The sequence below is a fragment of the Musa acuminata genome, chromosome BXJ1-4 (assembly GCF_036884655.1).
Source record: "Musa acuminata AAA Group cultivar baxijiao chromosome BXJ1-4, Cavendish_Baxijiao_AAA, whole genome shotgun sequence".
NCBI classification, from domain to species: Eukaryota; Viridiplantae; Streptophyta; class Magnoliopsida; order Zingiberales; family Musaceae; genus Musa; species Musa acuminata.
Window position 1 is genome coordinate 37,700,356 of NC_088330.1, and position 22,437 is coordinate 37,722,792.

General features: G+C 38.4%; 3 long non-coding RNA genes across 3 annotated transcripts; all 3 read right to left on the reverse strand.

Annotated features, from left to right (window-relative positions):
* Positions 1-3,981: 3,981 nt before the first annotated feature.
* LOC135672589 (uncharacterized) lies at positions 3,982-4,680 on the reverse strand. Its single transcript, XR_010513024.1, has 2 exons — positions 4,582-4,680; positions 3,982-4,477 (listed from the first exon to the last, which is right to left on the reverse strand). It is a non-coding gene; the product is annotated as an uncharacterized LOC135672589 (long non-coding RNA).
* A 10,500-nt stretch (positions 4,681-15,180) lies between these two features.
* Positions 15,181-18,298, reverse strand: LOC135672590 (uncharacterized). The gene is made up of 3 exons (XR_010513025.1): positions 17,580-18,298; positions 15,798-15,970; positions 15,181-15,689 (listed from the first exon to the last, which is right to left on the reverse strand). It is a non-coding gene; the product is annotated as an uncharacterized LOC135672590 (long non-coding RNA).
* A 2,713-nt stretch (positions 18,299-21,011) lies between these two features.
* LOC135672591 (uncharacterized) lies at positions 21,012-22,163 on the reverse strand. Its single transcript, XR_010513026.1, has 3 exons — positions 21,894-22,163; positions 21,449-21,785; positions 21,012-21,265 (listed from the first exon to the last, which is right to left on the reverse strand). It is a non-coding gene; the product is annotated as an uncharacterized LOC135672591 (long non-coding RNA).
* Between the last annotated feature and the right edge of the window lie 274 nt (positions 22,164-22,437).

The following is a 22,437-nucleotide window of genomic DNA, read 5'->3' on the forward strand; positions in this document are numbered from 1 at the left end:
ACGACGTAGTCTAATAATATTAGTGTGTGCCTTTCGTAATGAGAGCATTCTTGGAGGTCATGATGTATGGCATCCCCTGGCGGACTGGTGATCGCAAACATTAATTTCATATGCCTGACCAGGAAGCACATGTCTGTAAGGAGAAACTAACAGTGAAAACTCTGAGTGAAATCAGGTAAATGAAGAGAATCATGAGGATGGAGAGGAAACACAACACCAAACAAACCAAAAAGAAAACCAATCATGAAATATCTCTCTGGGTGAAAAGGAGAAGAAGCCTTCCGATTTATATGCCAAGTCGTACTCTGTTGGTCGTGGATTTATATGCGATAAAACTCTCTCTCTCTTTTACGTTCAACAGTACATCATAACAGCTTGTATGGACAAATAACATAAAATAAATGTAATTTCACTTGCTACCTATGGCTGCATTCATTTTGAGTAATGTATGGAAACTTTGGCTTCGAAGGGATACCAGCCGAACGAGTAGAAGCTAACAGAGGATTACGAAAGGAAACATATAGTTGGAGACATTATCTACTCATTCCTACTCTTAACATTGTCATGGCTTGCTGCTCACGGGAGCGTGGGTTTGCCGGGACTGGGGGCTTCCCTGCTCAAATGTAGGAGGATTACATACCTTAACACCTCCAATTATGGTGCAAACGGCCGAAGGAAGCAGTGACCTAGAGACCTTTCCACCATGAACTATAAGTGAACGAGGAGCACCGCGCGACACCGACTGCACGGTGGCGGGTCGTGTGACCAGCATGCAGAGAAGGGAGATTGCAGAGAAGAGAGCTCTGTGATGATACCCCATGTATGTCTCTGTGTACGCTCCTCAAACTAGGAACACAGTTCTGCTGCCGCTGCCGCTGTTGTTTGTTTGTTTGGCGCCTCCTCTTGTGCTTATAAACACACATTGGTTGGGAAATACTCGGAAGGATGACGCATCAAAGCTGCAGGTTCAGGTTTTCATGAAAGTGGAAGTGGGTGATGTGATGTCGTGACTTTTTCTCTTTGCTACTTGCATGAGTAGAGAATGATATCAGGTCTTACATTTGAACGTTTACCAAGTAAAAGAGTACTGTAATTTAAACTTATGTGGTTGAGTTATATATACATATCTTGACACAGTCTTCGAGCCATTAGGATCGATGGTGCGTTTTCCTCGTCCGTCGGACATGGATATGGATATGGACTCCAACAACTAAAAACATGCATGCAGGCGTACGAAACCAGACTGAGACCTCTTCTTCTATACTATAATAACCTATGGCTACTGCGGCTCTATACAGCACTCCTTCTCTTTCACGGCAAGCTGTGATTCAGGAAGGATCTCCTCGGTAGCGGAGTTACATCAGAAGGAAGAAGTGTAGGAGAAGGAGATCATCACATTAGCAAACCTGTAAGGTTACTACGCCGTGACCACTAGCAATCTGATGATAAACGGAGATCTGATGGCCCGCCAAGAAGAGACGAGAGGTGAAAGAAATAATTTCTAGGCATATCAGAGTCACTCTATAGACATTACTTCGTTACACGCCGAAAACGTCTAGTAAAAACCCAACTCAGCTGTAAGTCAAGAATGGTATTCCTACTGATTTCCTTAGAAGAACACACTGTCAAAACCAGAAATTTATAATTTTGACATAATAATTATTACATAATTCAATTCATATTCAATCTATTCATAAGATATTTAATAACATACCCAATAAATTAATTCTATAATTGTATACAGTAAGACCGTATCAAAGGTTTTTTTTTTTCTTTGTTTTTTTCCTTCTTACGCGTGTTTGACATCACTAATTTTCCAAGTCCCTACAAACTAGTAGCATATGGATCATGGCAGCAAAAATGTTCAACGCCGTTACCCTGTGAAACACCTTCAAGCTCTTATATAATACAGTAACTATTTTGTACCCTGTCATCGACGACGCAGTATAATAATAGCAATATACACCTTCATAATGCGAGCATCCTTGGAGACTTGGACGTACTATGTCATCACCTGGGAGACTGGTGATCACAAAGGAGAAGAAGCCTTTGAAGAGGCATCAGCCCACATTTCTGAATACTGGAAATGAAGGACAGTTGTTGATGCTCATGTCAGGACAATGGGCACCAACACTCCTATTGCCGACTAACACACTGCTTCATATCGAACACCAATACTCCGTTGTTCATGGCTGGCTTTATAAGAATAGAACTTTCTCTTTTATATTCAACAGTACATCATAACAGATTGTATGGGAAAATAACATAAAATAATTAACAATCGTATTGCTACATTACTGCTGTAGCACATAAATGTAACTTCTGTTATTTGTCTAGCTCCCTGTAACTGCACTCATTTTGGAAGCTTTGGCTTTGAAGGGATACCAGCCGAGTGAGTAGATGCTATCGAAGGATTACAAAAGGAAACATGTAGTTGGAGGCATAAGCTACTCATTCGTAGACTTGATACTATCTTGGCTTACGGCTTACGGCTTACGGCTTACGGCTCGCGGGACGGTGGGTTTCCCGGGATTGGGGGATTACGACTAGGAGGATTACATACCCTTACACCACCAACTATGGTGCAACTTGCCGAAGCTCGAACAGGATATCTTGGACTTGAGACCACTGCAGTACCATTAACTATAAGTGACCGAGGAGCACCGCGCGACACCGACCGCACAGTGGCTGCGGGTAGTGAGACCAGCATGCAGAGAACGCAGATTGCAGCGAAGAGAGATCTTTGATGATGCCCCATGTGTGTCTCTGTGCAGAGAGTTGTTCTGCTGCTGTTGTTTGTTCATTTGGCTCTTCCTCTTATACTTATAAACACGCATTGGTGAGGAAACACAAAGAAGGAATACGAATTATAGCTGATTAATCGTTAACGTCCCGGTCGCCACGAAAGTCTAAATGGCTGATGTGACGACGTGACATTACTTATTGCATGGGGAGAGAATGACAGGTTGGCCATGGCTTGCTGTCAATATGGACCGTGGAGTGTGGACGCTTACCAAGGAATTAAGTGAATGCAATCTGATCTCTTCTCCCTGCACGGCTGGAGCAATAGCAACCTGATGATCTACGGAGATCTGATGACTGTCCAAGAGGGGAAGAAAAAATTATTATTTTCCTGGCAGATCATTGACTGCACAAACTTTTCTAGTGGAAAACAAATCCTTCTGCAATTCCTTAAACACAATCTTATATAACTCATAAACCACCATGGGGAGTATTAAATAGGCTAAATGAGCAATATGTTCAACGCCGTGGATCCTCGGTAGATCTCCACGGTAATAATATGTATGGCATCAATAACTATTCTGTGTCATTTATATTGCGAGCATCCCTGGAGACTATAGGAGCATGTGACGCTCGAGAACGAACATCGTATGATACTAATTAATCTACTCCTTCTGCAAGATAAACTATATTCATCTTGGTTAAAACTATATAGACAAAACCCTAATTTCCCTGAAGACCTGGCAATAGCTCTGGTTCTTCGCACTTGAAGCGCCAAAATTAGAAACGTTAAAAGTAAGAAAAGAAGAAAGAAAATACATAGAAATTGAGATGCTAAATGATGAGAGACATACAACCAAACCCTTGCGTTAATATTGAAGGTGGGAAAAGGAGAGAGAAGTAGTGGAAATGTAGGCACCACATGGTGATAGTGGTGGCTTCTATGGGTCTTGGCTACTGCCTAAGAGGATGCAGGTGTGTGGGGTGGTCTTGGCCTGCGTGGGTTCTGCAAAGGATCCTCGGGATTGCAAACCTTTACACCGGGAGTAATCACGCAGTTGGATCGTGCACCGTAGGGAGATTCACGCAGCAGCGGCCCGCTGCAAGTCGCGGTCATACCTAATGGGATATGGTGAATTTTTTTATTGGTTTAGAAAAATTATATTTTATTTTTTTGGCAAATATAAATAGTTATTATTGAATAAATCCGATATTTTTTATTGTTGACGTTTAACGAGAAAAGCTAACAGAGAAATAAAACATAGATTCAACGGTCAACCAACTTAAGTTGCCCACCGTAACATCACTCTTTCTCACACTCGATGACAAATACTACAGGGAAACATAGTGGTGAAAGGGCTTCAAAGCCGCGCCATCACGCCATACCTGTAGAAGGTCAGTGTGCGGGTGGATTTACTCCCTTCTTGTACGGGTCAGTGCTTGTGGGAGGAGGATTGGCGTTCCAGGTCGGCGACGAGTACCCAAGACACTTCTTTGAACCAGTAGACGAAGTTATAACACAACCGGACACTCCAGACGCGGAGCTCCGGCGTTGCTCGAAGCAGATGGACTGCGATACCAGCAACCAGGACATGGCGGAAAAGCAAACGAGACTGACGAGACCTCCTCTTCTTCTAGTATCAGCGTACGTCATGTTCCTCAATCCAGCGCCGGGTTTCTGCTGCTTGCCGAAGTACTCCTACTTAATTTGCTTCTGTAACACTGGAAAGGCAACCTGGAGACGAGGTGAATGGATATATTAGGACATTGCCTACACAAGCAGTGACATGGGAGAAGGCGATGTAGAAGGAGGAGGAGGAGAAAGTGACGCTCGTTTACCGTCCCAAAGAGCCACTCTGTGACGAAGACACCGGAGACAGGTGCGGGATAGATATAGTGTGGACAAAAAAGACGTGCGTAGACGACAGGAAAAGTGAGGTTCGCCGGTTTGCAAGTCCATTGGCACTCGTCTGCCTAACGCATAAATCACGGCTGCTAATGGAATTATACCAAACCCATCCAGTTGATGACACAGCCTTATTATAAATAATTTATACTGTTTACAGTCAAAAAAAGTATGTCAATTGCGTCGTCGCCCCACTGTAAATAGTAAAATATGTATCTTACAACACTCTCTCTTCCTCGCAAATATTAAAGACGAACGGAGTAGGAGGATCCAATATTTGTAGGTGATGTATCTTACAACACATCCTCCTCCTTGCGCTCAAAGCACGAATATTAAAAACGGGCTAGGAGAAACAAGCTCCAAGAAATTAAGATACTACTACATGGTGACAGCGGTGGCGTCGCCTGTTACAGGTCTTGACTTGAGATGCGGGTTTGCAGGGTGGTGTTGGCTTAGGTGGATTTCTCACTACCCCGCACCGGTTTATACCAGAAGGAGATATGCTGCAATGGGACGTTGCGCTGTCAATAGTACCCCCGCAAGGTTCTACACTGTGACCATGTGAGGTGCAGCGAGATCCAAACGACAGTGGCTGACTGCTAGTGGCGGCGACACCTGCAGCTGCAGCCGCTCCGGCAGACAGCGAGGGAGAAGAATACTGGGATGGCCGTGCTCGATTATGCCCGCCAATGTGGAACGTAGAATGTGGAAAGCACTAGGTGATGAAGTGTACTGTAATATATTATTACCGAAGTAACTCCGAGTACTCGTTCGCCGAATCTGTCCTCAGATCACATGGAATAGGAGGTGACGCTGTCGACATCAGTTCTCTTCCGTGATTCTGTGGATCCGAGGTTTGTTGGTGATAGCTGCCTCCAACACGCAAGCAGAATGCCGTTCTCGCTTCACATACACAAGAGGAGTTGCAGGAGCCATTGTTTTGATCCTCTAGGTGGAATCATACTTCCGAGTACTCTTAAATGTTAGCGAGTCTATACTCGACTATTTTGTTCCCTTTGAGCCTGGTTGGCTGCACTTCTTTTATTTAAATTAAATTTAATTTAGTTAAAGATGATTTTACTTAATCATCTTAAATGACTAAAGATTTTAGACATATTGAAAAGGGCATAGATGTTTTGAAAAGATTAAAAATATCTGGAATATTTTTGGAAGAAGGTAAAATTCTCTTGGAAAATATTGTAATATCTCAAAAGTTACTATGTCTAGTTATCAAAATATCTTATTAAACAAATATATATTATCTAGAAAGTTATAGAGAATCCTTTTTTTTTTTAATCTCTTATGAATGTGATCTTGTAATCTCATCTCCTATAAATACATAAGAGAAAGTTATTATGAAGGAAAGTTTGAACATTTGAACAATAAAATTAGAATTTTATCTTCTTCCTCCGCTACTTTTTTCATAACTCCACCACATTTCTAATAAAATGATATCAGAGTCAAATTACCCAAGATGAGTAACATGCATTCTCTATCCCCGACTAACACCTATGAAAATAGGAGCATTTGAGAAGATCTTATCACCACCAACTCTAAGCAAACATGAGTGATCATTCAAAATTTCTATAAAATAATATAGAAAATAAAGAAGGTGTTACTCCAAACTTTAAGGGGTGAATTTGAAGTATTAAAGATAAAAGAGGTGGGGTCCATTTTAGACTACTTCATAAGAGTTTTAGTCGGAATAATAAAAAATTATCCTTGTAGTTAGTTACCTTTAATATTTCGATTCTTATAGTTACGAAAACGACATTCATCTCTCGTCGTTACTCTCCTCATCCACAATAGCCAATCGTAGCCTCCAGTAGCGCCACTGTCCACTACGTCGTCCACCATCACCAACTGAAATATTAAAATTATCTTTTTATCATTTATTTTCATATTTCCATTGATAAAATCAATGATGTTAGGGTAAATGGATCTAGATATTTCACTTTCATAACTACAAGCTCGGATCAATCGAGTAGTTCAACACTCGATCGTCGCAAATGGACTGCGATGCCAGCAACCAGAACACGGAGGCAACGAAAGCGAGAATGGCAAGTCCTCTTCTTCTTCTTCTTCTACTATCATGAGACGCCATGCTCCTCACTCTTTCTTTTGCTTGTATAGGTTTGGAGAGGCAGCCTGCAGAAGACAGTAAATACACAAGGTTATATCAGGTGGTGAAGTCTAAGGCGAAGGAGGAGGAGTTGAAGGAGCTTAAGGAGCTGGTGATGATGGAAACTCCTGCTGCAAGGCGCCCACCGTTGCCCACTATTCGCGACGCGACGATGAATGTGGATAAATACATGGCTGGCTCTATCCTTATCAGAAGAATCGTGTGCAACATTTCAAAGACTTTTCCAGGGGCGTGATTGACTGCACCCATTTTCTTGTGGAATTTTTCATAGTTTAGCCGTCTGCAACTTCATACATACTGTCAGCCATAAAATGCGACAGTAATGGTCGGCCTAAATGGGCAGTATCCACAACGCCGTGCCAGAGTGAAGATTATTTCAAGAAGAAGTAGATTCCGCTGGGATGCCACATCAAATCGGATGATCAATTAATTGTTGCTGATATTTTTGTCAGACTCCTCGATCTGAAATTATTATTCAAATGGAAGATTTTTCTTGGAATGGAATTTTGGAAGTAGATTAAGTTTACGGGAGAATATTAAATGATGACTTAATTTCATTTAATGAAGAGACATCATATGGGAGTATGTAATAAGATGAAAGATTTTGGTTGTCGCTCCCGACATCAGTGCCCTTCCACGATTATATGGAGGCATGGTGAGTGTTGTTGGCGATAGCTGTTGGAGAGAGGGGAAAGCGATGTTGACTTATCATTGCAAAAAAAAAAAAATCTAATTATTACTATGCAAATTTCAAATTATTTAATTATAACTCCCATCTTTTGTAACCCCCGTTATAGTTTAATGCAGTTTTCTTTAAAGAAATCATCTCAAAAGGTTTTTTTTCTTCATACACTGTTTGACCTGTAAGGTCCCACAAACTATTATGTTAACTCGAAACCGCAATTGATAGAAGCATAGGGACTATGGTAGCAAAATGTTCAATGCCCTATCTTGTGATACACCTTCAACCTAATTTGATAGGAAATATTATGGCTCCAATGAGAGCATGTTAGCTAGTCATTGTCAGGGAATTGATGTGAAAAAGACTATATCACCCCTCCCTATTTAGTATTAGGATGATAGTTAGTCGCTTGTTGTGGTCCGTAAACCATGCCGGATGGTATTACTTGACCATCGAGATTAGGGGTCCTTGAACGGCTTAGCCAACCCACGTCTCCCTTTTGTCGGCCCCTATGGGTGACAACTCATGATAAACCCACTCGACTAGCATGCAGCGTCTCTGATATCATCCCCTGCTAACGACACGTCACAAGAGGCCATACGGGCTAATCATCCAAATAAATAAGGCCTATAAGAAGGACGTATGTATGAGCAGCCTATCAATCGCAACCCCCCTCAGCCTTCTCAGGTATAAAAGTTGATCCTTACTTGAAGAAGAGACCAAATTTGGCACATACTTAACCCCCGACTCAGATTGCCCTCACAAAAGGTTAACTTAATCATCGGAAGGGTCAAGTCGAGAAATTGCTCTCTACATTGACTTTTGTGTAGGATCCCGAGGGGATCAAGGCTCGTGTAAAGGCACAACAGTCATCTCGAACCCACCTCAGCTACTCCATTCCTGATATCGACTCCCCTTGATCGTCACACAGTTCAATTGGGCAATTCTATGCCTTTGGGATTAGACAAGCTGTGACAACCCCCATTTGATAGCATTATCACAACAACACTAATAATAACTATTTTATGCCCTGTTAGCATATACCTTTCGTAACGTGGGCATCTTGGAGACTTGGACGTACTATGCCATCACATGGGAGATGGGTGATCATAAACATAAGATCAAGCAAATGAAGAGAATCATAAGAATGGAGAGGAAATAAAAAAAAAGAAGATATTACCAACTAGGATCGAAAAATAAATGGGATAGAAAGCCAAATACTAAATAACTCAAAATATAAAAGCCTTTACTAAGAAAGCTTGATTACAATCTCTCAATTAATACTTTGCAGTCTATCGGTTGCTCTCCCTTAATTTGACTTGGTGCCCCATAAGGGGGGATTACACCCCTATTTATAGTCTAAACTTATAACACTTAAATATATTGGACTTGTGTAGATATCATAAATCAATTAAACTCTTATCTTGATCTTCAAAACCAATAAAACTTATGTTAGCATTAACTTAAGATTTTTCCCATAATGCTAATATATCTAATTATAAATTTATCCCTTCAAACTAAGAATTCTTCAATGGTATAGAAATATTTGTAGGTTGATAGATCTCTTTTTTCACAAAATATGAACCTGTGAAGCTTCGAACATCTATGATAGATTGAGTTCTTCAATGATAATTATTGGTTTGTCAGAAAACTTTCTTCATCTTCCTTGAGTGTTGATTGGATCTATTAATATATCTTCTTGAAAAATAAGAATTTTTCATCAGTTTTGTATCTTATTTTTTGTCAAAATTTAAAGGTTCTTCAATTTTAGCAAACTTACATCTCTTAAAAGTTTCAACTAAAGATTGTGCCTTTCTTATTGTAATCTTGCACGTCATTATAAATAAAAAAAATATCATGACTCTGATACTATTTATTACGAATCTATATCGGAAAAGGGAGGAGATAAGGGGAGACTATACCCATTTTTATAGTCTAGACTCATGACACTTAAATATATTGGACTTGTCACAATTTTATCTAAAATAGATATCATAAATCAATTAAACTCTTATATTAATATCTCATAAATCAATAAAACTTATATTTTTGAATACCGGAAATGATGTAAAGTTGTGGATGCTCGTATCTTGGAGAGTGGGCATCAATACTCCTACCGTTAACTAATTCACTGCATCAACCGTGCACCAATACTCCCTTCTTCATGGATTTACGTAAATAAAACTTTCTCTTTCAAATAACATAAAATAACAATCGTTCGTGTTACTGTAACACTGCACTCATTTGGAGAGAATTCTGAAAATTTTGGCTTTGAAGGTATACAAGCCGAACGAGCAGATGCTAACGGAGGATTGATTACAAAAGGATGTAAGAAATCTTTGATACCAAAATGTGTTTTTAAATCATTTTGTAGAAACACAAGAAAAACTAATGCGGAAACGAAATAGCGTACCTCCAGTCATTGTTGTCAAGAATTTTAGCAACGGTTTCTTCTTGAACTTTGGCATTTCTCAACTTAGAACTCTCGCTTTAGATGGTGTAAAAAATCCTTTTGACTTCAAGAGATGATTGAGCCCATGGACCAAAATCCTCATATATATATATAGATATTCTCCCATCAAGAATATTTATTATTACCAACTCATAACGTTCAAGAATTAATTTAAATTTATAATGAAAAATTTTAATGATATTAAATATTTAATTTAATAATAATGGTTTCATTTATAATGAATAAAAACTGAAATCATTTAAATCAGAATAAATGAAGAAATTCATGATAATGAATTATGAATCTTAATGAGAATGGTTACATTATTATTAAATAAGATATTTAATAATAACGGTTACATTCTCCCACTTGGTCCATACGTTTAGCTTATTAATTTGAATTAATCTTTCTCGAATAATTTTCTTAAGAAATAAATATATGAATCATAGCGATAAGTCCTCTAAGAACGAGTATTATCATCCATGTATCATAATGTATTTAATTTCTTAATCTTAATGTGGTAATATTACTTGAGTAAACCTTATATTTATTCTTGGTCCAGTAACAATATATTTTCTCAAAATAATATTCACATGAATGAGAAAATATCACAATATATAAGAGTTTCAATATCATTACAAAGTGGAACCAAGTCCCATTTTCTCTACTTGATCCTTGAATTTCAGAGGTGGCATGCCTTTAGTCAAAGGATCAGCAATCATCAATTCAGTGCTAATATGCTCAATGACCACTTTCTTTTCTTTTACACGTTCTCTTATGGCTAAATACTTAATGTCGATGTGTTTACTTCGACTTCCACTTTTATTATTTTTAGCCATAAAGACAGCAACTGAATTATCACAAAAAAATTTTAATGGCCTAGAAATAGAATCAATGATTCTAAGCCCAGAAATGAAACTCTTAAGCCATACACTATGTGAAGTAGCCTCAAAACAGGAGACAAACTCATCTTCTATGGTAGAAGTAGCAGTCAAGGTCTGCTTGGTGTTTCTCCAAGAAATAGCTCCACCAGCCATCATAAAAATATATCCTGATATTGATTTACGAGAATCAACATAGCCGGCGAAGTCTGAATCTGAGTAACCAATCACATCCAGATTGTCTGTATGTCTATACATAAGCATGTAATCTTTGGTTCCTTGTAGATACCTCATCACTTTCTTTGTAGCTCTCCAGTGTTCCATACCTGGATTACTCTGATATCGATCTAGCATTCTCATAATAAATGCAATATCAGGTCTAGTACAAACCTGAGCATACATAAGGCTTCCTATGACAGAAGCATATGAGATATTTTTCATTGATTCCCTTTCAAGGTTGTTCTTTGGGCATTGGTTCAAATTGAACATATCACCTTTCACAATGAGAGCAACACTTGGTGAACAATCTTTCATCCGAAATTTTTCTAAAAGTTTATCGATATAGGTTTCTTGTGATAGACCTAAAATACCTTGAGGTCTATCTCTATGGATCTTAATGCCAATAACATAAGATGCTTCACCCATATCCTTAATGTCAAAATTTTTAGAAATGAATTGTTTCACCTAATGCAGCAAACCCTTATCATTGGTTGCAAGCAAAATATCATCTATGTATAAAATAAGGAAACATATTTTACTCCCATTGACCTTTTGGTATATGCATTGATCCATGGGATTTTCAACAAATCCGAATGAAGAAATCACTTCATAGAATTTAAAATATCATCGGCGGGAGGCTTGTTTTAAATCGTATATAGACTTCTTAAGCTTACAAACCAAGTGCTCATGCACACCCTTTATGTTGGTGAGTCTAAGGGATGAAAATTTTATTATTAGGGTACTTGCTAGTGCCTTATCCGAAGTGACGAATTGTTTATCAATAGCTTTTAGCAAGTCTTGGACATTTTCATGCTGGTCAACAAAACCACGTATGCCAATAGTTATTTTAGTTTTGATAAACATCACGCTTAGCCGATTGGATCGCTCCCATCGCTCATATAATGCGATCTCAGTTGGAGTGATGGTATTAGTGACTATAGGTGATTCGTCTTTCCTAATAGCATAATCAATATCCATCCACCCTAAATGGAGGAGAACTCTCTCCTTCCATATCTTATAGTTATCACCTATAAGTTCGGGAATGTCACATTGAATATCAAAGAAATTAATAGTTTGAGAAACTGCATAAAATCAAACATGTTTATGTTAAAATTTGAGGCTTAATAGTTCAAATTGTATGTTTTACCAATGTGAAACATGTCAAAAAATAAATATCATGACATAAAAATTGCCCGTGGGTTAAAATTTTAATTTAAATAGATTCAAATGATCTTTATAATAAAACTATCAAATTATATTCCAATTCATAATTCCTGTGAGTAAATTATGAAAATAATCTGATATTTTATCCTGATTAATTATATTGAATATAATAAAAGATTCTGTGGGATAATAATTATTATATTAAATATAATCAGTCGCAATATGATGTCTAATTACTTATGTGATCCTTAATTTAACTTTATATATAATTTTAATTAATTAAAGATATTGTGGCTAATTCTTAATTAATTAAGATTATATGGATCACTAGACATTTTGAACATTAAAAAAAAAATTGACTCATAAGCATAAATTTATATAACTAAATATGCATACAAGCATTTTGATCCTTTATTTTGATGAGTACTTCATTTTGATCCTTTAACCACGAACCAAAATGCTTAAACGGGAGTCAATATAATATACTCATCAGACCCATATAAGCCAATCATACTCATCGCCCACTTCCAATGTGGGACTAATGAGATGTTACAAGGTAGCTCTTTCCTACTCGAGCTCTCTCACCCTGCCCAAATGCTAGGTCAGCTCTGATACCAAATATAAGAAATTTTTGATACCAAAATGTGTTTCTAAATCATTTTGTAGAAACACAAGAAAAACTAATGCGAAAACAAAATAGCATACCTCTAGTCATTGTTGTCAAGAATTCCAGCAACGGTTTCTTCTTGAACTTTGGCACTTCTCGACTCAGAACTCTCGCTTTAAATGATGTAGAAAATCATTTTAACTTCAAGAGGTGATAGAGCCCAGGGACCAAAATCCTCATATATATTGATGTTCTCTCATCAAGAACATTTATTATCATCAACTCATAACGTTCAAGAATTAATTCAAATTTATAACGTTTGAACCGAAGAATTTTAATGATATTAAATATTTAATTTAATAATAACGGTTTCATTTATAATGAATAAAATCTGAAATTATTTAAATCAAAATAAATAAAAAAATTTATGATAATAAATTATGAATCTTAATGAGAACGATTACAATTATTATTAAATAAGATATTTAATAATAAAGGTTACAAAGGAAACATATACTTGAGACATAATCTACTCTTTCCTACTCTTAACCTTGGCTTACGGCTCACGGGAGCGTGGGTTTGCCGGGATTCGGCGGCTTTCGCGCCGAGGAATCGGAGGATCACAAACCTTTTTACCATTAAATAAGTGAAGGAGGAGCACCGCGCGACACCGGCTGCACAGTGGCGGGTCGTGAGATCAGCATGCAGAGAACGGAGACGACAGCAAAGAGTGTTCTTTGATGATACCCCATGTGTGCCTTTGTGTACGCTTCTCAAACAAGGGCCAGAGTTCTGCTGCTGCTGCCGTTTGTTTGTTTGGCTCTTCCTCTTGTGCTTATAAACAGAAATATTAGGAAGGAATACGCATTAAAGCTGCAGGTCCCGGTTTCCATGAAAGAGGAAGAAGTGGGTGAGTGAGTAGACAATGATATCTGGTCTTACATTTGAACGTTTACCAAGAAAAGGAGAACTGCAATTTCCATGAAATGCTAGGAAGGACTACGCATTAATCCATGAAAATGGAAGCGGGTGATATTTGTATATCAAATGCTAATAATACTTTTCAAAGGCACAATGCATTTAAATATATTTTCATAATAAAAATATAAATGTATCTAATATCATATGTCAGAATATAAAATATTATAGTACACATAACTATAGTCAAGAGACCATAAATATAACTATAGCTAAAGTGTGTCACGATATAAGTTACAGTTGTATTGATAGTTATAACTACGTTATATCACCGTGATAAGATATAAAACTATGTTTAACCCCTATAGGTAATACATATCTAGTTGTGTTAGAGTAAAAAAAAACTAGTTTCTGAATAAATATCAAATTTTAGCCCTTATTGATAGAATCCAAATCATAGCCATACTCATTAGTTTTTTACAAAACTAAGATTTCAAACAATTTTTTTTACATTTCTTTTCAAAACTGATGCAATCATATTATTTGAAATGAATGATAAATAAATATTTTTCTATAAATCAGATAACATTATTCAATAAATACTTATGACGTAATAAGTTTATAAATATCAAACACATGATTAATACTTTAAAAAATAAACCATATGAAGTCATCAGATGCTTATCCTGATCGCATATCAGCGATACAAATATCATTTTTATTTTTTCTTTTCTTATTTTTTTCAAAATAATTAAATTTTCCTTCACGACATAAATATCATATTAATTAATAATACCAAGATTAGCCAATCTATGCTTCAGTATACAAATCTAATTAATGAAAATATAAGAGAATTTAAAACCACATCTAATATAATTTTTTTGAACTTAACGTGAATCCATTTGGTATCCAAACGAATCCTCCGTAATATTCCTCTTATTATTTTCTATTTCCCTTTTTTTCTTTCTCTCGTGCGGCAGCAGCTATCTCCTCTCTCTCTCTCTCTCTTCTTATTTTCTCCTCCTTTTCTTCATCTCTCTTTCTTCTACGGTCACTGCAGATCCCCCTCTCCCCTTTCTTTCCTCTTCTTCTTCTTCTTCTTCTTCTTCTTCTTTCTTTTCCTTTTTATCCTTTTTGCATTTTAGTCACTGCAATTATTGTGTTTAAAACTAAGTCCTCAATGAAAATTTTGAAGTATTACACTGTTGGACTTTGTATATGTACATGCACTGCTGAGGGAATAGAGGTAGCTGGGTGAAGTACATGGACTTCTCCATGCATGTTACGATTAGGTTTTTGACCTTTCACTGCTCTATTATGGTGTCGATGTTGACCGTGGAATGTGGAACGCGCAGTACTGTGTTGAAAAATACTGCAACTCCAGCTTATCCACAACTGTAACTGAAGCAAATCTGACTTCAGATTGGGTTTCGAGTTGGGAGTGTAGATATGTAGAAGCACCAGAATACGATGATAACACAATAATCCAATTTATTTTAATTATGTCGTACATGTCATAGACACATGATAGAGCATGGGAAGAGAGAAAGAGAGAGAGAGAGAGAGTAGTAGTGGTGGTGGTGGCGGAAGGACTTGAAAGGCCAGCCGTCATGTCATGCTTGGTTAAGGCGGAGTTGATACTGCAAGCGTGGCTGGTGGATGAGGTTTAGGATTGCTGACCCCCGAGGAAGGATTACATCTCTTAATACCTTCAGGCGTACTGCAACCGGATGGCGTAGACGGTGCAGGCGATGTAGGCGGTGTAATAAGGCCTTGGAGAAGAAGCACCAACCACAAGCTCGGATCAATCGAATAGTTCAACACTCGGCCGTCGCAAATGGACTGCGATGCCAGCAACCAGAATATGGAGGCAACGAAAGCGAGAACGGCAAGTCCTCTTCTTCTTCTTCGACTATCATGAGACGTCATGCTCCTCACTCGTTCGCTTTTGCTTGTATAGGTTTGGAGAGGCGACCTGCAGGAGACAGTAAATACACAGAAGGTTATATCAGGTGGTGATGTCTAAGGCGAAGGAGGAGGAGGAGTTGTAGGAGCTGAAGGAGATAGTGGATGATGGAAGCACCTGCTGCAAGGCTCCCACGCTTGCCCACTCTTCGAAACGCGATGGTGTATGTGGATATATATGGGGCTGGCTCGATCCTGAGCAGAAGAATCGTGTGCAACATTTCAAAGACTTTTCCAGGGGCGTGATTGACTGCACCAATTTTCTTGTGGAATTTTTCATAGTTTAGCCGTCTGCAAGTTCATACATACTATCAGCCATAAATGCGATAGTAATGGTCGGCCTAAATGGGCAGTATCCACAACGCCGTGCCAGAGTGAAGATTATTTCAAGAAGAAGAAGATTCCGCTGGGATGCCACATCAAATCGGATGATCAATTAATTGTTGCTGATATTTTTGTCACACTCCTTAATCTGAAATTATCATTCAAATGGAAGATTTTTCTTGGAATGGAATTTTGGAAGTAGATTAAGTTTAAGGGAGAATATTAAATGATGACTTAATTTCATTTTTCTCGTATCGGGAAGAGACATCATATGGGAATATGTGTGAAGATGAAGGATTTTGGTCGTCGCTGGCGACATCAGTGCCCTTCCACGATTCTATGGAGGCATGAGGGTTGTTGGCGATCGCTGTTGGAGAGAGGCGAAAGCGATGTTGACTTATCAATGTAAAAAAAAAAAAACTAATTATTACTATGCAAATTTCAAATAATTTAATTATGACTCCCATATTTTGTAACCTCGGTTAAAGTTTAATGCAGTTTTCTTTAAAAGAAATCATCTGAAAGGCTTTTTTTTCTTCTTATACGTGTTTGACTTGCGAGGTCCCCATAAATTATTATATTAACTCGTAAGTCACAATTGAGAGAAGGATATAGACCATGGTAGCAAAATGTTCAACGCCCTAACCTGTGATACACCTTTAACCTAATTGATAGGAAATATTCTGGCTCCAATGAGAGCTTGTTTGTCGACCACGAGCAGGGAATTGATGTGAAAAGGTTATATCACACCTCCCAATTTAGTAGCAGGATGATAGTCGATCGCTTATTGTGGTCCGCAAACCATGGCAAATGGTACAACTCGACCATCAAGGGCAAGGGTCCTCGAACGGCCAAGCCAACCCACACCCTCCTTTTGTCAGCCCCTATGGGTGACAACTCGCGAGAAACCCACTCGACTAACATACGACGTCCCTGATATCATCCCTTGCTAACAGCACGTCGCAGGAGGCCATACAGGCCAATCATCCAAATAAATAAGGCATATAAGAAGGATGTATGAATGAGCAGCCTGTCAGTCGCAACCCCCTTTTGCCTCCCAGGTATAAAAGTCAATCCTTGCTTGAAAAAGCGACCAGATTTGTCACACACTTAACCCTCCGCTCAGATTACCCTCACAAAAGGTTAACTTAATCATCGGATGGGTCGGGTCGAGAAATCGCTCTCTACGTTGACTTTTGTGTAGGATCCCGAGGGGATCAATGCTCACGTAGAGGCACAACAGTCGCCTCAAACCTACCTCAGCTACTTTATTCCTGATATCGACTCCCCTTGATTGCCACACAGTTCGGATGGATAACTCTGTGCCTTTAGGATTAGATAAGCTGTGGCAACCCCCAGTTGGCAGCATTAGCACAACAACACTAATAATAACTATTTTATGCCTTGTCATCGATGATACATGTACAATAATATTTGTGTATATCTTTCGTAATGCAGGCATCTTGGAGACTTGTGTTAGCATAAAATATGTAATCATGCTATCTGTAATGCGAAAAAACTTTTATACAAAGATTGAAATCAAATAAATTGGATCTAATAATATTACGATACGTACCTTTATTGTTGTTCAGAAGAATAAACCTTATCTGATCTACAAACATCTCCATCGTCAGATCTGAAATATCAATCTGCAAGGAGAACTAGAGAGTGAGTATCAATACTCCTACCGTTAACTAATTCACTGCATCAGACCGTGCACCAATACTCCCTTCTTCATGGATTTATGTAAATAAAATTTTCTCTTCCAAATAACAAAATAACAATCGTTCGTGTTACTGTAACACTGCTGTAGCTCATAAACGATGTAATTCCTGTTATTTCGATTGCTCCCTGGAACTGCACTCATTTGGAGAGAATTCTGAAAATTTTGGCTTTGAAGGTATACAAGCCGAACGAGCAGATGCTAACGGAGGATTGATTACAAAAGGAAACATATAGTTGGAGACATAATCCACTCATTCCTGCACTTAAGACTGTCTTGGCTTACGGCTCACGGGAGCGTCGGTTTGCCGGGATTTCCGCGGCTTTCGTGCCCAGGAATCGGAGGATCACATACCTTTTTACCATTAACTATGGTGCATTGGGAAGGGGAAGGATCTGGATGAATGACCTCTACACCATTAACTATAAGTGAACGAGGAGCACCGTGCGACACCGACTGCACAGTGGCGGGTCGTGAGATCAGCATGCAGAGAACGGAGACGACAGCAAAGAGTGTTCTTTGATGATACCCCATGTGTGCCTTTGTGTACGCTTCTCAAACAAGGGCCAGAGTTCTGCTGCTGCTGCCGTTTGTTTGTTTGGCTCTTCCTCTTGTGCTTATAAACAGAAAGATTAGGAAGGAATACGCATTAAAGCTGCAGGTCCCGGTTTCCATGAAAGAGGAAGAAGTGGGTGATGTGATGTCGTGACTTTTCCTCGTTGCTTCTTGCATGAGTAGACAATGATATCTGGTCTTACATTCGAACGTTTACCAAGAAAAGGAGAACTGCAATTTCCATGAAATGCTAGGAAGGACTACGCATTAAAGTCGCAGGTCCAGATTTCCATGAAAGTGGAAGCGGGTGATGTTTGTATATCAAATCATGATCTGGTAATAATACTTTTCAAAGCACAATGCATTTACATATATTTTCATAATAAAAATATAAATATAACTAATATCATATGTCAGAACACAAAATATTATAGTACAAAGATTACCATTCACATAACTATAGTCAAGAGACCATAAATATAACCATAGCTAAAGTGTGCCACAGCAGTATTGATAGTTATAACTGTGTTACATCGCCGTGACAAGATATAAAACTATGTTTAACCCTTATTGATAGAATCCAAATCATAGCCATACTCATTAGTTTTTTACAAAACTAGGATTTTAAACAAATTTTTTTTACATTTCTTTTCAAAACTGATGCAATCATATTATTTGAAATGAATGATAAATATGTTGAATCTACGAAGCCCAATTGATAATATTATGATATAATCTGCGTTTTGAGTGATGCAAGACTAGCTTCGATTAAGGAGAGGTAAATTATTTAAAACATGAGGAATCATATGTTGGGTCGGAGTTGAATATATCAGAAGATTGGACGTTAGGTCGGAGGATTGGTCGACGTATCGGTAAAAGGCTTCGTGCCATGAATTTGGGCATCGTGCCGAATGATTGGACATTGCGCCAAGGAGATTAGAAATTGCCAGTGTCAACATACTGATTGAGCAATACGCTGAAGGAGAGAACGATGTGTCGAGGGATCGAAAGAAGCGCCGGAAGAACCAATGATATGTCGGATAATAGATGATTCGTGCTTTGTAATAATTTATCTAGATCGAATTAGTTTTAGTCGTAATTGGATTGGTTTAAAATATAATTAAACCAACTCAATTAGAGGCCAATTGGGCCTGAATTATGACTATTTTAGGCCAAGAGAAAGACTCATTCAGTGACCAAAAAGTTGGGTCAAGCGGTGGCACTACCAGTGGCTCAGTCTCCAAGATACAATCTCTAAGACTATGTTAGGTGGTGGTACTGTCAAATTGGGCGGTGGTACCACCAGGACGTAGGAAACCCGGGATGAGATCTTTTTTAGCTTCAATTTTGAAGTCATTTTGGGTCCATAAATACCCTAGCTATTCTTGCATGACAAAGCAAGAATTTGAGCAAAAGAGGGGGAAAGAATACTTGAGTAAAAATTAAATCTCTCTAGATTAGTAAGTTTCTTCCTCATATAGTTAGAAGGTTTCTAAGGGAGGAGTGAGATCTAAAAGAGAGAAGCGTAAAAGTTCTTTCCTGAACCTGTGAAAAAAAGAAAGAGTATAAAAGGGTGATTGATCTTCGCCCATTGAAGAAAGATCGTTCATGGATGCCAATGACTTCGATGGAAGAATAATCGGGAATAGATATAGGTCACAATGACTAAACCACTATAAAACTCAGTTTGTATTTACTTTAAACTTTTTACTTTCATTGCAAACTGCTTTACTTACTTATTCACTATGCTTATGCTTCTGTATGCTTTCAATTTAACATCTTTACTTTCATTGCAAACTGCTTTCAAAATTTTTCAAATCGGTGATTTTAATGAAAGCACTAATTCACCCCATGTTAAGTATTGATTTGATCCTAACAAAAGAAATATTTTTTTATATAAATCAAATAACATAATTTAATGAATACTTATAACATAATAAATTTAAAAATATCAAACACATGATTAATACTTTGAAAAATAAACTATATGAAGTCATCCGATAAGCTATCCTGGTTGCATATATTTGTATCCTCTTTATCTTTTCTTTTCTTTCCTTATTGTTTCCAAAATAATTAAATTTTCCTTCACAACATAAATATCATATTAATTGATAATACCAAGATTAGCCAATCTATACTTCAATATACAAATCTAATTAATGAAAATATAAGAGAATTTAAAACCATATCCAATATAATTTTTTTGAACTTAACGTGAATCCATTTGGTATCCAAACGAATCCTCCGTAATATTCCTCTTGTTATTTTCTTTTTTCTTTCCTTCTCTCGTGCGGCAGCAGCTCTCTCTCTCTCTCTCTCTCTCTCTCTCTCTCTCTCTCTCTCTCTCTTCTTATTTTCTCCTCCTTTTCTTCATCTCTCTTTCTTCTACGGTCACTGCAGATCCCCCTCTCCCCTTTCATTCCTCTTCTTCAGTCCCTTCTCCCCCTCTTCTCCTTTCCCAGCTTCTTCTTTTTCTTTTTCTTCTTCTTCTTCTTCTTCATTCTTTCTCCCTCTTTTCTTCTCATTTTACTTCTCTCCTTCTCACAGCCGAGACCTACATCCTCTTTCTCCTCTCACCCCTTTCTTCTTCCTCTTCTCTCCCCTCCTCCCCTTCTCCTCTTTTGTTTTCCGTTCTCTCCGACACGCTCCCAAGCAGGCAGCCTCGTGAGCGATGGGAAAGAAAATCCTTATTGTTTTAGCCTTTTTGCATTTTAGCCACTGCAATTCATGTCTTTAAAACTAAGTCCACAATTAAAATTTGAAGTATTACACTGTTGGCCTTTGTATATGTACATGCGCTGCTGAGGGAATACAGGTAGCTCGGTGAAGTACATGAGCTTCTCCATGCATGTTGCTGTGGGTGGTGCGATTAGGTTTCTGACCTTGCGATGCTCTATTGTGGCGTCGATGTTGACCGTGGAATGTGGAACGCGCAGTACTATGTGTTGAAAAATACTGCAACTCCAGCTTATCCGCAACTGTAACTGAAGCAAATCTGACTTCAGATTGGGTTTGGAGTTGGAGTATAGATATGTAGAAGCACCAGAATACGATAATAACACAATAATCCAATTTATTTTAATTATGTCGTACATGTCATAGACACATGATAGATCATGGAAGAGAGAGAGAGAGAGAGAGAGAGAGAGAGAGAGAGAGATAAGTACTGGTGGTGGTGGCGGAGGGACTTGAAAGGCCGGCCGTCATGTCATATTTGGTTAAGGCGGGCAATTAGAACAATCCTTTATACCATTAGGCGTATAGCAACAGCTCGATTGTCTAGGCTGTTGAGCAGAGCCTTGGGGAAGAAGCGCCAACCACAAGCTCGGATCAATCGAGTAGTTCAACACTCGGCCGTCGCAAATGGACTGCGATGCCAGCAACCAGAACATGGAGGCAACGAAAGCGAGAACGGTATGTCCTCTTCTTCTTATTCTTCTACTATCTTGAGACGCCATGCTCCTCACTCGTTCGCTTTTGCTTGTATAGGTTTGGAGAGGCAACCTGCAGGAGACAGTAAATACACAGAAGTTTATATCAGGTGGTGAAGTCTAAGGCGAAGGAGGAGGAGGAGTTGTAGGAGCTGAAGGAGCTGGTGGATGATGGAAGCACCTGCTGCAAGGCTCCCACGCTTGCCCACTGTTAGCAACGCGATGGTGTATGTGGATATATATGGGGCTGGCTCGATCCTGATCAGAAGAATCGTGTGCAACATTTCAAAGACTTTTCCAGGGGAGTGTGTGATTGACTGCACCAATTTTCTTGTGGAAAGTTTTCATATTTTAGCCGTCTGCAAGTTCATACATACGATTAGCCATAAATGCGATAGCAATGGTCGGCCTAAACGCGCAGTACGCCGTGCCCCACTGAAGATTATTTCAAGAAGAAGGAGATTCCATCGGGATGCAACATCAAATGGGATGATCAATTAGTTGTTGCTGATGTTTTTGCCAGACTCCTCAATCCGAAATTAGTCTTCAAATGGAAGATTTTTCTAGGAAAGCAATAGTGTTTGAGTTTAAGGGAGAACATCAGATAATAACTTTAATTTCATTTTTCTCTTGTTTCGTGAAGAGACATCATGGAAATATGTGTGAAAAATGAAGGATTTCAGTTGTCGCTCACGACATCAGTGCTCTTCCTCCATTCTATTGGA